At 35.8% G+C, this 14162-nt stretch overlaps 1 long non-coding RNA gene across 1 annotated transcript in view; it reads left to right on the top strand.

The window, feature by feature from the left end:
• Positions 1-6437, top strand: part of LOC144577993 (uncharacterized) — a 64761-nt gene extending 58324 nt beyond the window's left edge. The window contains exon 5 of the long non-coding RNA XR_013522907.1: positions 3787-6437. This is a non-coding gene — a long non-coding RNA (uncharacterized LOC144577993). The remainder of the gene's footprint in view (positions 1-3786) is intronic.
• The last annotated feature ends 7725 nt before the right edge of the window (positions 6438-14162 follow it).

The raw sequence follows: 14162 nt of genomic DNA, 5'->3' as shown, positions 1-14162 counted from the left end.
ATTACTGAAAATGTGAATGAAGGATAGAGTAAGGTAGAGTATAGAGTACAGAGTCTTCTCCAATCTCCTGTTCTACAATTAGGTGGCAAATTAATTGGGCAATATAATTGAATGTCATAATGGTTTAGTTTGGATTCACTTGAGAAGTTAAGTTGACACAATCTCTCTACCTCCAGTTTTCTCATCTGTTAAATGAAAGTAGTAATAGAACTCTCTTCAAAATGATGCTGTGAGGATTAAATGAGGTGATGATGAAGAAGATGATGACAAGGATATTGTCAGTTAACAATTCCTAAAGTTAACAACTTCCAAGTGCTTTCTTTGTGCCAGACAGTGGGTGAAGGGATGATTTTAATTCATTCATGAGATGAATTCTTCTGGGATTAGGCCAGCAAATTATCTTCTAAGCTAGCCCCTTATTTTCTCTGCCATCTATTTATCATGCTCACATACAAAATAAAACATAATTAAGTGATGCAAAATAATACACATTAAAAAAAAAAGAAAGAAAGAGAAGATATGAGGTCATTTCAGGTACAATTAGCATCACCTAGACATCCTCACTTGTATTTGAATCCCTTTGGGAAGTTGTGACTTGTCTTGAGTTGTCAGCCTCCACTACATAGAGATTTTTGTGTATTTGTTTGTTTCAGCATCAGGGTTTGCATTGTCACCAAGGCTGGAGGGCAGTGGCACAATTATAGCTTACTGCAACCTCAAACTCTTGGGCTCAAGTGACCCTCTCATCTCACTCAGCCTTCTGAGTTGCTGAGACTATAGGTGGCACCACCATGCTCAGCTCAGAGATCTTTAAGATTCATTCCTGGTTCACTATTCTATGACTAAGATCGAAGCATGGAATCAATTTTAGTAAAATCCATTCTGAAAACTGCATCTGCAACTTACCTCCTTTGGCTCTATCCTCAAGTATCACCTGTAGTGACTGCCCTATTTAAATTTGGTACCCTTTCCTTTGTACTTCCTATTTCCTCACTCTAATTTATTTCTTTTTCATGACACATTTAACTTACTATATAGTTTATTTGTTGTATTTATTGTCTGTCTTCTTCAGCTAAATTAATAGAAAAATATAAGATTCTCAAGGACAGGGGTTTTGTTTATCCTGTTCACATCTGTCTTCCTAGATCTTAGAAATGTAAATCTGTTAAATTTTGCTGACTAAATGAATCAATCAAATGAATGAATAGCTGAGGTGTGAGGGGACAAAAGGCAATGGATGAATTGTGGTGCTCATGTTCTATTGATATTATAAGTGCAACTGTGTTTGTATAGTTGACCCATTTATTTACTTACTTGATATTTACTGGCCCTTGAATTGTGCTATATGTTAGGTATATCAAAAGCTTATATTCTAGTATTATAGACCCTAAACAAATAATAAATGAGTTAATGAATAATATTTGAGGATAATCAGTGAATTTTTTATAGGTGTTAGAATTTTATATAGGTGTTAGGGTCTGCAACCTGTTTGGATGATGGTGGGCATCTGGGAGTTTTGTCTTGAAATATGACAGTCATATTCTTGTAATGCACATTTATGTTATTTGACTTGACTTTACGTGTGCTGATAGAGATTATAGGCAACCATAAATCCTTGTCTTTAAGCCATTACATTTGATACTTGATAGTAAGCTGTATAAAGAAAATAATCAAGATAATATACTCAGTATAATGGGGTAGGACTTGGGTATACTGTTTTAGAAAAGCCTCTCTGAAGCGGTAATTAAGTTAAAGCCAGAAGAATGAGAATTAGTCACTCTAGCAGGAAAACAAAGGGGAGTTCCACGCAGAAGGATGAACAAGCAAGAGTTCATCCAAGAGAAAGTGCACCAGGAATATAAATGTGACCACTATGGAATGAATGAAGAGGTGGTATGTGGTAAGGTTTTAGGGATACAGGAGCAAATTGTGGAAGTTCTAATAGACTCTCTGTTTATTCCATGTATGAATGGGAAGACATTATCTGGATTTAGGACAGGGAATAGTATAATTTGGTCTGTATTATGCAACAATTTCTCTGGCTACTGTGAGAAAAAACATTTGGTGAGGAGCAAGAGAAGGAATGACAGGTCATATGGGAAGCTCTTGCAGTAATCCAGGTGGGCAGTGATAAAGGCTAAGACTTGGGTGGTGGCAGTGGACAGGAAAGAAGTGTGGATTGGAAATTGACATGAAAGGTGAAAATGAGAAGATTTGCTACTGGATTTATTGTGGAGATGAGGAAAAGAAAAGACTCAAAGACGATTCCTCAGTTTTTAGCCTAACCAACTATATGGAAATTGAAGATATTAACTGAGATGCAAAGATTGGGAAGAAGTGTGCAAACACCCAAAAGGTCTGACACCTATGTTAGTGGAACATATCAGAGACACAACACCAAACTATGTTACTGGCAGCAAATCTGTATGGGTTTGGAGCAGCCTCAATTCCTGCCTCCTCAGAAGAAAAACTTCCACTGAGAGGTATAAGGCAGAAAACGAGACCAAGGCAAATTTTAGAACAGAAGTGAATGTTTATTAAAAAAAAACTTTAAAGCAGAAATGAAAGCAAGTAAAAGTACACTTAGAAGAGGGCCTAGCAGGCAACTTGAGAGATCCAAGGCACCGTTTGACCTTTTGACTTGGGGTTTTATATGTTAGCAAGTTTCTGGGGTCTTGCTTCCCTTCTCCCCTGATTTCTCCCTTGGGGTAGGCTGTCTGCATGCACAGTGGCCCATCAGCATTTGGGAGGTGTGCATGCACAATGTGTTTACTGGAGTTGTACGCATGCTCACTTGAGGCATTCTTCCCTTACCAATCATATGTCCTTAGAAGGTCACATTTTGCCTCTTCATATGCATTCTTGAGTCCACTTGCTCAACTGCTGAGATTTTATTGGGAAGCTGCTAGTCAGCAGTTTCAGGTTTTTATCTATTGGGAGACTCCTTTTCCTTAGTGCTGTGACCAATAATTATTTTAGAGAGATAGTTTCATAACCACCTGACCATCACCTGATGATTGCCTGGCATTTCTGGTGGTGGTGGAAGCTTTCCTACCCTGCTCATATTTGACTAGCTACCTACTGTAACACCTATATCAGTTATTCAGAGAATGGTAGTTACTAATCTTTTTATGTTAGGTGTGGGGTGCAGAATAAATCCGATGACTCTGATATTCTGGACTAAGAGAGCATTAACGAAGTGGTGATAATAGAAGCCAGATTGGTGTTCCTATCTCTGAGAAACCTTACACTTTTCCCTATATCAGAATGAAATAAATACTTCCACTAAGCATTTGTATCATGTCCATATGATGGCACGTGTCACACTGAACTTAATTGATTTAGTCACTTCACTACTTGTCTGCCTAGATGATCAGCCTTTTATGTGGGATTAAGATACTTTAGCATTCCAGCATAAATCCATAGTACTTGACACATAACAGTTGCTTAAAAATAAATGAATGAATAATTGTGTGGCTGACATGAATCAAAAGTCATGAGTAATATGCTTGTCAGAGCTTTTTTTGAGACAATGTTTGGTCTTAATTCTCGGATTATTAAACATATACATAAATAGATAATAAAAAGTAATATGCTTCTCGAAGGTTTCTTTAAGACAATATTTGGTCTTAATTCTCAGATCATTAAGCCTAGAACCTTATCTGAAAGGGAATGTATTATAGATAAGGTCTTAGTTGAGAAATTAAAAAACCTTTTTGAAAATCCAGATAGTATGGTGCTGAAGTGGTCTCATAACTAACTTGTGTAATATATTTTCTGTTTCAGAATATTATGTAGTTACAAGATCCTTCAAGTTTAAGCTGAACCCTATTCTTCAGGAATCTTCTCTTATACCTGGCGATGGTTCTGAGCTGCTTCTCTTTGTTTTTGTCTGTGACGCTGCACTATGACCATTGGACTTGCATATGACTTCCTTGTGGCACCTCAAATACTTGCTAAGGGGGATTAGAGAGAAGATTGAAGCCAGAGATTCTGAGGACAGAGTAGCTGTTAAATGTTTTCACTCATGCTTTTTTTTTTTTTTTAACCCGGTTTACTATTATCTATTAGTAAGTGAATTCTTTTCTGGAAAATTCTACCAAACATAATCACAGTAAATAAAGTTGCATTATCTCGTTAAATTATCATTGTAAAAAGATAGTTGCATGTAGCCCCACCTGGGCTTCTGTCTTACAGAATATCTTTGTGTCTTGCTGTTATTATTTGCAAATCGGAGATATGTGACACTCCTGTATCTTCTAGGGCGTGTTGCCTCAAACTCTAATATGCATAGATACCTCCTGGGATTTTGTTTAAGATATAGATTCTAATTCAGTCACTCTGGGGAGCCACCTGAGATTCTGCATTTTTAACAAGCTTCTAGCTGATGCTGATGTAGGTGCTGTACAGATTACCCTTTGAGTAGCTAGGCTTTACAGTTGTAGGGTAAAGGACTTCCAGATTGAAGTTTACACAGAGAGTTTACACAGACCTCTAATTATTGATGGTAGCTTAATAGTTTATCCCACGGTTGTATCATAACTTAGTTAATAATTTCCATATTGTTGGAAATGTGCCTATGCTTTGGCTTTTATAACTATTAGTCTAACAAGTTTTTCTGTACATAAACATCTGTCTAAGATTCTGGTTATTTTTTTACTTATTTTTGGATGTATTACTAAAAGTATAGTTGGCTTTTCCAAGGTATGCATTTCAGTATGCATTTTAGGATATATCACCAGGTCAGAAAAAAGATTCAAATAAACTCTTTGATGAAGTTATTCTGTATAATCTAATCTTTGTAGCTTTGCCAGCCTACAGACCCATGTGACATTCTGACATTTATAATAATGGCTTGAGTAATATCTTTCCAGCTATCTGATCATGTCCCATCTCTTTTATGCTAGTCAAATATTTTAAATGTTGAGTTCGTAAAAAATCTTAGCTGTTGCTGAGGAAAGAATGTATAAATGCATTCCTGGTGCAGAATACATATACAGTACATAGCACACAGATAATATATTGAACTACAAATCAGACAAAATGATTTTATATCTTAAGATATGCACCCAACTTCATCAGATGATGAAACATTATACAGAACAGCTAGAAGTTGACAGGAATGAGTTAGAATGACTTGGATTCTCTAGATTCAAATATATATAGGAACAATATGAAGAACAAAAACTCTTAATTACATCTTAACACATACAATAATAATAGCACAGAGGCCCATTGTGTTCAGAATTTATTTGGATAGCATAGTGTTTATTTGGCCTCCAACTCCAACATCATTTGCTTTATCTTGTTTCCATTCCTTCCTGACATCTAACATCAAGATCACTTCTGCTCTAGCTTATCCAAGAGCAACAAATGGGACATGAAATGTTATTTTAGAAGTTATAATGCCTGGACAAGGCCATGTGGTGGCAAGAACTTGTCTGGAGTCAGCACACCTAGGTTGCTGTAAAATAGATTATTAGGAAGTTAATACAATGATCAAGTGAATGTAAATGAAAATATTTTGTAACCTGAAATGTTCCCCACAGTAGTAAATACTATTATTTATTATCCTGAGATGCGGCAGGGACAGATAAGCCATGTAAGGCAAGTGCTTTGCTTATATCATTGTTCCTATCAAATGTCCCTATTGTTCTTCCTGTGAGGAAGCACCCACTCTTTTATTTCTCTCTACTTCAAAACCCAAGAAAAATTTCATTTTCTCTAAAAAAAGGTGTCATCAGTCTTTTCAGTCCTTAGTAATTATCTTTTATCAGAATATACAGCATAGTTTTCTGTCTTATCTTTTCTTCTTTGTCACACATGCACTTTTAGATTATCTTTCTGTTATGGGCTGAACTGTCTTCCTTCAAAATTCATAAAAACATTGGAATCCTAAAACCAAGTAACTCAGAGTATAGTCATATATGAAGATACAGCCTTTAAAGAGATGACCAAGTAAAAATGAGGTTTTTGGAGTGGGCCGTGATCCAATGTGACTGATGTTCCTACAAGAGATGGAAATTTGGACACATGAAGAGACATCACAGATGCATGCTCACAAAGAAAAGATCATGTGAGGACACAGGACACAGGGCCGTCTGCAAGCAAAAGACAGAAGCCTCTGACTAAACCAAACCCTAAGCCTCCAGAGCTATAGAAAATAAATTATAATAATAAAATTTCAGAAATAGATTGTAATTACCTTGAAATAACCCCCAACATCTTATACTCTTGTATACATTAGGGACTGAGTTCTTATTGCATATTCAATAAAAGTTTTTATCATAATGCAATTTTGTGACTGGATGAAGAATGAAGCCCTTAATTCTGATAAATATTTTTATTAAAATAGCTGATAAATATATTTCATATTTATGTCTTTCTTGATCCAGGTATTTTGAACAAAGTTCTACCTATCAGTCATCTAGAGGATTTAGGGAATAAGAAGATTCTTAGACAATTTTATATGGATTGCCTAGATTGACCTTGTTAACAACTTTCTAAGATGGGTTAAAGAGGTATTGAATGTACCATTTTACAGAATCTGAGGAATCCAAGATTCAGTGACTTATTGAAGTAAAATAGCTAAGAAATGACTTGGAAACTGACTCAGGTCTTTTTATTCTAATTCTAGTCTTGATTACCATTCCTGTCCTTCCCTTGTCTGGGGCAATTGCATTTTTGGAAAGATATACCATCACTACTATAAGTTGGATGACTTAGATTTCAGAAATAGTTCTGCTCCATACACTTAGCCTCATTCATTCAATTCAATTTTGTTAATGACCTACTATTTATAGTGTACCAGGCAAAAAATACTTAATATTGAACCTCTGGATTCTTCCCCATTAAATGGAAAATAATATCTGATTTTCATACCTCACAGAAGTGTTTGGAAGATAAGCATAATAAATATGTTAACTCAGAAGAAGAGGTGATTCATTTCCATAGTCAAGACCTTTCTGATTACATAAATACCAGTTGTCCTATCAGAGCTCAGAGCACATCGCAGAGCCTAAAGGCTCCCAGTGTGATATATTTCATTTTGGGCAAATTAACCAATGGAGAGGGTGACAAGTGTGTTGGAACCTAGACTTCTGGGCAAAAATAAGGACTATATTTTGAATGGTAATTGCAGAAGGTGTAGGGCCAAGAAGAGAAAATTTATTTTTCTCTAGATTCTTCATATCTCCTTTGATCTTTGGGGCTCCAAGCTGATCTTTTGCTGAGATGATAGGGCCCAAATAAGTAATAATACAAATTAGAAATGGCAAATTAATGTATAGCACATTCCCTCAAGTGTGTAAGATGATTCACTTGCTATGAGGAGAAAAGAGTAGTACTCGTCTATGTTTTTATATCTCAAAATTTTAAATGCCTGCTTTTCTTTTATAGTATATGTGATAGATGACTATTACATATAAAGCAAGTGAACAAATACATGTTAGGAGATGCATGTGCAAAATGTAATTATTGTTAAGAGTTTGCAGGCCTCAAAACTTAGAGTCCATTACCGTAATGGAGAAAGCATTTGGCTAGGAGCATGGTTTTCTGTCTCTTATTTTCTAGGGTCACCACTTATTACCTGGGTTATCTTCTAAGTTGCTTAGCCTTTTTGACTCACTATTCTCAATAAAACTATTCTCATTACAAATATTACACTAATATTTGTAATATTTGTAATGCCTGTGTCATGAGATCAGAATTAAATAAAATAATTTTATTTTCTACCTAACAGTAGTGAACACTCCATGTTTGTCCCCTCTGTTGTATTTTATATGTGATAATTAATGGAAAGCAGGTTATAAATTCTAAAGCATCATATCCATGGTAGCCTTTGAACTTTATTCCAAGTGCTTAGCTCATGTACACACAGATACAAACTTAGTATTTCCTTAGAAGGTCCATTTCCTATGTTACATTTTATAGGAAAAATATTGACTTCTCTGATATATAAGTAACAGCATAAGAAGTTTCAAAAGATTGAAGTAACAGAAATTTTCATGACAAAACAAACCCAAATCTTATTTAAAAATATATACTTGTACTCCATACTGATAAACTTATGGAAAAGCTTATACCTATTTTTCATTTTAAAAAAATCAAAATTATTAAACTGATTTAATGTGTCTAAAGATTCACCTTAATTAGTGAACCTGTATTATTAAGTAAAAACTGTTTCTGAGTTAGCAATTTCTTGAGATTTTTAAAGTCTAGAATTTTTAAACTATAATATTCTTTCAGTTTTCTTATTTCTTTGAATTTAGGAAATATTAAATTTCTATAAAATGTATTTGTCTCTCTATGAGAGCAGAATTTCTTCAATTTGAAATGTTATAATCTAATTTATCAATATCTTCTTAGAGTAGGAAAACATTTCATACCTACCCAGTGAAAGATACAAGGTTTTAATCAATTACAGAAACACAGACAAAGCTCTTACAGTTTCAGTTCTGAGGTTAAAAATAAACAGAGCAATATATAAACTTACCAGTCCATATCCTAAACATGAATTCTTTTTTCCAGTAGGCACACATTCTTAATTGATTTGACCTCACAATTGATAGAGACAAACAAAGTATATCAAATCAGATTCTCTACCTTTATCTAACAGAAAATAAATATCATCATTCGACAGAGATCCCAATGGTAGCATCATAAAACCAAATACTTTATCAATTTTGCTACCAATAGAGAAAAAAAAATGTAGTCTATTTGCAAACCAGAAGAAGAAATACTACGAATCAGAGAAAAGTAAAAGATGAACTTAGAGAAACAGAGCAAGCAAGGTTCAAGTTGTATTGCTGCTTACAATATATTCTGGGAGTGAGGAAGAGCTGTCCCTGAGAGTGAAAAGCCCATGAGATGCTCCTTTCAACTCATTCAGTTTAGTTGGCTCTCTCAGTTTAGTCTACTTAAGTAACTTGGTGGAACTCTTTCTAAAACTGCTAAAGCATAATTTTAAAAAAGTTAAGACCATGACCCTCATGTTTTATTATTATTCTCTGATAAGAAAAATAAAACAAATATAAAGTGAACACATCATAGATTTTATTAAGTTCATTAGAGAACCACTAAGATGGTAAGACCAGTTAAAAGTGGATTTATAGACAATTCAGCAAAAAGTTCTTAGGATGAGATTTCTGGGTTAAATGCAAAATGAATCTCCTACAGGGCACAATGTAACTTTTGATTTTACCTTTTGCACAGAAATAAATTCGTTTTATCTTTGCCAGATAAAATTCTACAAACTAACATGTCAGATCATTAAGCCTGGAACCTTAGTTTAAGGCAGTGAAATCAAGACAGCTATTTTTTACACAACCAGATTGCTTCCCTCTACAATGTCAATTTGATAAAGAGGTTTTATTTTCTACATGGATTAGCCAAGGAACAGGTAGACATAAATAGAAGTTGTGTTGAGTGACAGTCTTTCAGTTTAGCTGAAATTGTCCCCAAACAAAATTAATAAGTTGTTGAGATCAAGAACTATAAATATGTTTTCTCACTATGAAAGCACTTGCCTGAATTTGTGTTCTTAGCTTCATTTCAAGAGGGAACAGATAATGTACAATTGAGAACTGGGCAACAAAGGGAAAAAGGAATTTGTAGCAAAAGAGACACCAGCAATTTTCTGAAGCCACAATGAGCTGGGACCCTGCTGTGGTTTGAATGTGGTTTGTCTCTGCCAAAACTCATGTTACTTTGTCATGTTAATGTGTCATGTTATCAAGGCAGCATTAGGAGGTGGAAAATAGTGGGAGGTGTTCGGGTCATAAGGGCAGAACCCTCATGAATAAATGAATGCCCTCCCACCAGTCGGAGTCAGTTCTCTCTCTTATGGGAATGGAATAGTTACAGTTCTAAAAAAGACCTTCTTAGCCTCTCCCATGATATAATTTCTTTGTCTACACCCCAGTTTTGGCTTTCCACCATGAGTGGAAGCATCATGAGGTACTCACCAAATAGCTGTTCAATTCTGAACTTTCTGGCCATGGGAATGATGACCCAAGTAAGTCTCCTTTTAAAATAAATTACTCAGCCTCAGGTATTCTGTCATAGCAACCCAAAACAAACTAAGACAGTCCCATTTTTGTCCCTGTATATGGAATGGTATGCTTATGTAGCAGTATCTTTTTTTTTTTTTTGAGACGGAGTTTCACTCTTGTTACCCAGGCTGGAGTGCAATGGTGCGATCTCGGCTCACCACAACCTCCACCTCCTGGGTTCAGGCAATTCTCCTGCCTCAGCCTCCTGAGTAGCTGGGATTACAGGCACGTGCCATCATGCCCAGCTAATTTTTTGTATTTTTAGTAGAGACGGGATTTCACCATGTTGACCAGGATGGTCTCTATCTCTTGGCCTCTTGATCCACCCGCCTCGGCCTCCCAAAGTGCTGGGATTACAGGCTTGAGTCACCGCACCCAGCCTGTAGCAGTATCTTTTTGTTGTTGTTTACAATATTGAGTCTCCTCTTGGCTAACTGGTAAGTGGTTGGGACTGTTACATTTACTTGCAGAAAACCCACAGGAGGAAAAACAAATCTACATAGCCTAAAGGGGGAAAATACAGCTTATATTCTAAAATTCATTCTGACCATGAATAGATAGTTCTATTGGAGAGATCGTTATTCTGTTCTAATCTCATATAGCTTTAGGTCACATCTCTAAGTTCCATACCAAGAGTAATTTCACCCTAGTTTTATGTGTGATTATATACATATTTTGTAAATTCTTTATCATCATTTATTATTCAATCACTTTTCCCCAAACACTTAATTTTTGTGTACTGCCTTTATACCTTAATTGTTCCTTATAATGGAGATAATGGTACATTTTAAAGTTTTTATTTTAAGCTTCATATAATCCATAAATTTTCATCTCAACACTATTTAATTGCCTGTTGTTTCATCATAATATATGAATCAGCATTTTTAGATCAGGGCCTAGATGAGAGAGGAGTGAAAATAATCAAGGTGGCACTTCGATTCAAAAATTTTGGCCGGTTCCAGATAGATGTCTAATTTTTTTAGAGTCAGGAGTTTGAAGGTTAGAAAATACCAGAAAAACATGATAAGGATTTTCTGATCTTCCTTTCCTGGATAAATCAGGGCCTAGGTTGATAGACTTAGACTGGGATGCCCAAACCCTGAGTGTAGGTCAGAAATCAGGTAGCACTGCCATTTGCACACTGTGCAAACAGTGTGGTGTTTGAAGTTGGAGAGCTGGAATTAGAAGCAGTGAGTATTAGAACAATGAAGATATAAAGGCAGTGAGTAGGGAGGCCAAAAGGCAGATAAACAAGAGCTTGTGGAAAGGATCCTATCAATATTTTAATCCTCCCATTCACTGAAGAAATCAGCTACGATAAATAGGTTGTAGCCATAAGTCTTAAGCAGATGCAGAACAAATGTGGTATCAGAAGCTCTAGAATGTTCCTTTACTTTTCCCAACTCCTCCTATTGGTGGTTGATTTTAGAAATCCTGACGTTTTTGCAAGGCTGGTTCAACATACGCAAATCTGTAAACATAATCTATCACATGAACAGAAAGAAAGTTAAAAACTACATGATTATCACAATAGATGCAGAGAAGACCTTTGACAGAATTTAATAGCCCTTTATGCTAAAAACTCTCAATAAACTAGGTATCAGTGGAATGTATCTCAAAGTAATAAGAGCTATTTATGACAAACCCGCAGCCAATATCATACTGAATGGGCAAAAACTAGAAGCATTCTCTTTGAAAACTGGCACAAGACAAGGATGCCCTTTTTCACCACTCCTATTCAACATAGTATTGGAAGTTCTGGCCAGGGTAATCAGGCAAGAAAAAGAAATAAAAGATATTCACTTAGAAAAAGAGGAAGTTAAATTGTCTCTATTTGCAGATGATATGATTGTATATTTAGAAGACTCCATTGTCATTGTTTCAGACCAAAATCTCCTTAAGCTGATAAGCAACTTCAGTAAAATCTCAGGATACAAAATTAATATGCAAAAATCACAAGCATTCCTATACAAACAATAACAGACTAAAAGAGAGCTAAATCATAAGTAAATTCTCATTCACAATTGCTACAAAGAGAATAAAATACCAAAGAATACAATTAACAAGAAATGTGAAGTACCTCTTCGAGAGAAATACAAACCACTGCTTAAGGAAATAAGAGAGGATACGAACAGATGGAAAAAGATTCCATGCTCATGGTTAGGAAGAATCTGTATTGTGAAAATGGTCATACTGCCCAAAGTAATTTATAGATTCAATGCTATCCCTATCAAGCTAAAATTGACTTTCTTCACAGAATTGGCAAAAACCACCTTAAACGTCATATGGAACCAAAAAAGAGCCCATAGAGCCAAGACAATCCTAAGCAAAAAAAAAAAAAAAAAAAACCTGGAGGCATCACACTACCTGACTTCAAACTATACTACAAGGCTACAATAATCAAAGCAGCATGGTACTGGTACCAAAACAGAGATATAGACCAATGGAACAGAACAGAGGCCTCAGAAATAATGCCACCCATCTACAACCATCTGATTTTTGACAAACCTGACAAAAATAGGCAATAGGGAAAAGATTCCCTATTTAATAAATGGTGTTGGGAAAACTGGGTAGCCATGTACAGAAAGCTGAAACTGGATGCCTTCCTCACACCTTACAAAAAATTAACCCCAGATGGATTAAAAATGTAAATGTAGGACTTAATATCATAAAAATCCTAGAAGAAAACCTAGGCAATACCATTCATAACACGGGCATGGGCAAGGACTTCATGACTAAAACACAAAAAGCAATGGCAACAAAAGCCAAAAAAGGCAAATGGTATCTAATTAAACTAAAGAACTTCTGCACAGCAAAAGAAACTATCACAATAGTAAACTGGCAACCAACAGAATGGGAAAAAATTTTTTCAATCTACCCATCTGACAAACGGCTAATATCCAGAATCTACAAAGAACTTCAACAAATTTACAAGAAAAAAACAAACAACCTCATCAAAAAGTGGATGAAGGATATAAACAGATACTTCTCAAAAGAAGACATTTATGCAGCCAACAAACATGAAAAAAAGTTCATCATTACTGGTCATTAGAGAAACGCAAATCAAAACCACATGGAGATACCATCTCACACTAGTTAGAATGGCAATCATTAAAAAATCTGGAGACAACAGATGCTGGAGAGTATGTGGAGAAATAGGAATGCTTTTACACTGTTGGTGGGAGTGTAAATTAGCTCAACCATTGTGGAAGACAGTGTGGTGATTGCTTAAAAATCTAAAAATAGAAATTCCATTTGACCCAGCAATCCCATTACTGGGTATATATAAAGGATTATAATCGTTCTATTATAAAGATACATGCACATGTATATTTATTGCAGCACTGTTCACAATACCAAAGACTTGGAACTAACCCAAATGACTATCAGTGGTAGATTGGATTAAGAAAATGTGGCACATATACACCATGGAAAACTATGCAGCCATTAAAAAGGATGAGTTCATGACCTTTGCCAGGATATGAATAAAGCTGGAAATCATCATTCTTAGCAAACTGAAGAAGAACAGAAAACCAAACACCACATGTTTTAACTCCTAAGAGGGTGTTGAACAATGAGAACACATGGACACAGGGAGGGACACATCACACACTGGGGCCTATCAGTGGGTGTGGGGCTAGGAGAGCAATAGCAGGGGGTGGGGGAATAGTGGAGGCATAGCATTAGGAGAGATATCTAATGTAGATGATGGAGTGGTGGATTCAGTAAACCGCCATGGCACGTGTATATCTATGTAACAAACCTGCATGTTCTGTACATGTATCCCCAGAACTTAAAGTATAATTAAAAAATAAAAAAGAAATCCTGCTGTTGAGAATGGGTAAGTGATACCCATCTGATACCTATCTGCTAACAGTGGGACTATCCTGAGCAAGTGACTAGGGAAGCTGCAGAAAATAGTCGACAAAAATAGGAAGGTCTTGAGTAACATAGCAGGATCCACATTATGATGCCATGAGAGGCAGGCACTGTAAGAGAAGGTTAAGGTAACAAGCAGGAGGGTAATTTGGGCCAGCTCCTGGTCCAAGGATCTTGACCACAGCGACTGACACTTATGAGCTTCTTGTATCATGACATGTGACACACCAG

Source organism: Callithrix jacchus, chromosome 10 (genome assembly GCF_049354715.1).
Source record: "Callithrix jacchus isolate 240 chromosome 10, calJac240_pri, whole genome shotgun sequence".
In the NCBI taxonomy this organism is placed as follows: domain Eukaryota; kingdom Metazoa; phylum Chordata; class Mammalia; order Primates; family Cebidae; genus Callithrix; species Callithrix jacchus.
The sequence above is the reverse complement of the archived record's forward strand: the minus strand, read 5'-3'. Positions and strand labels throughout refer to the sequence as shown.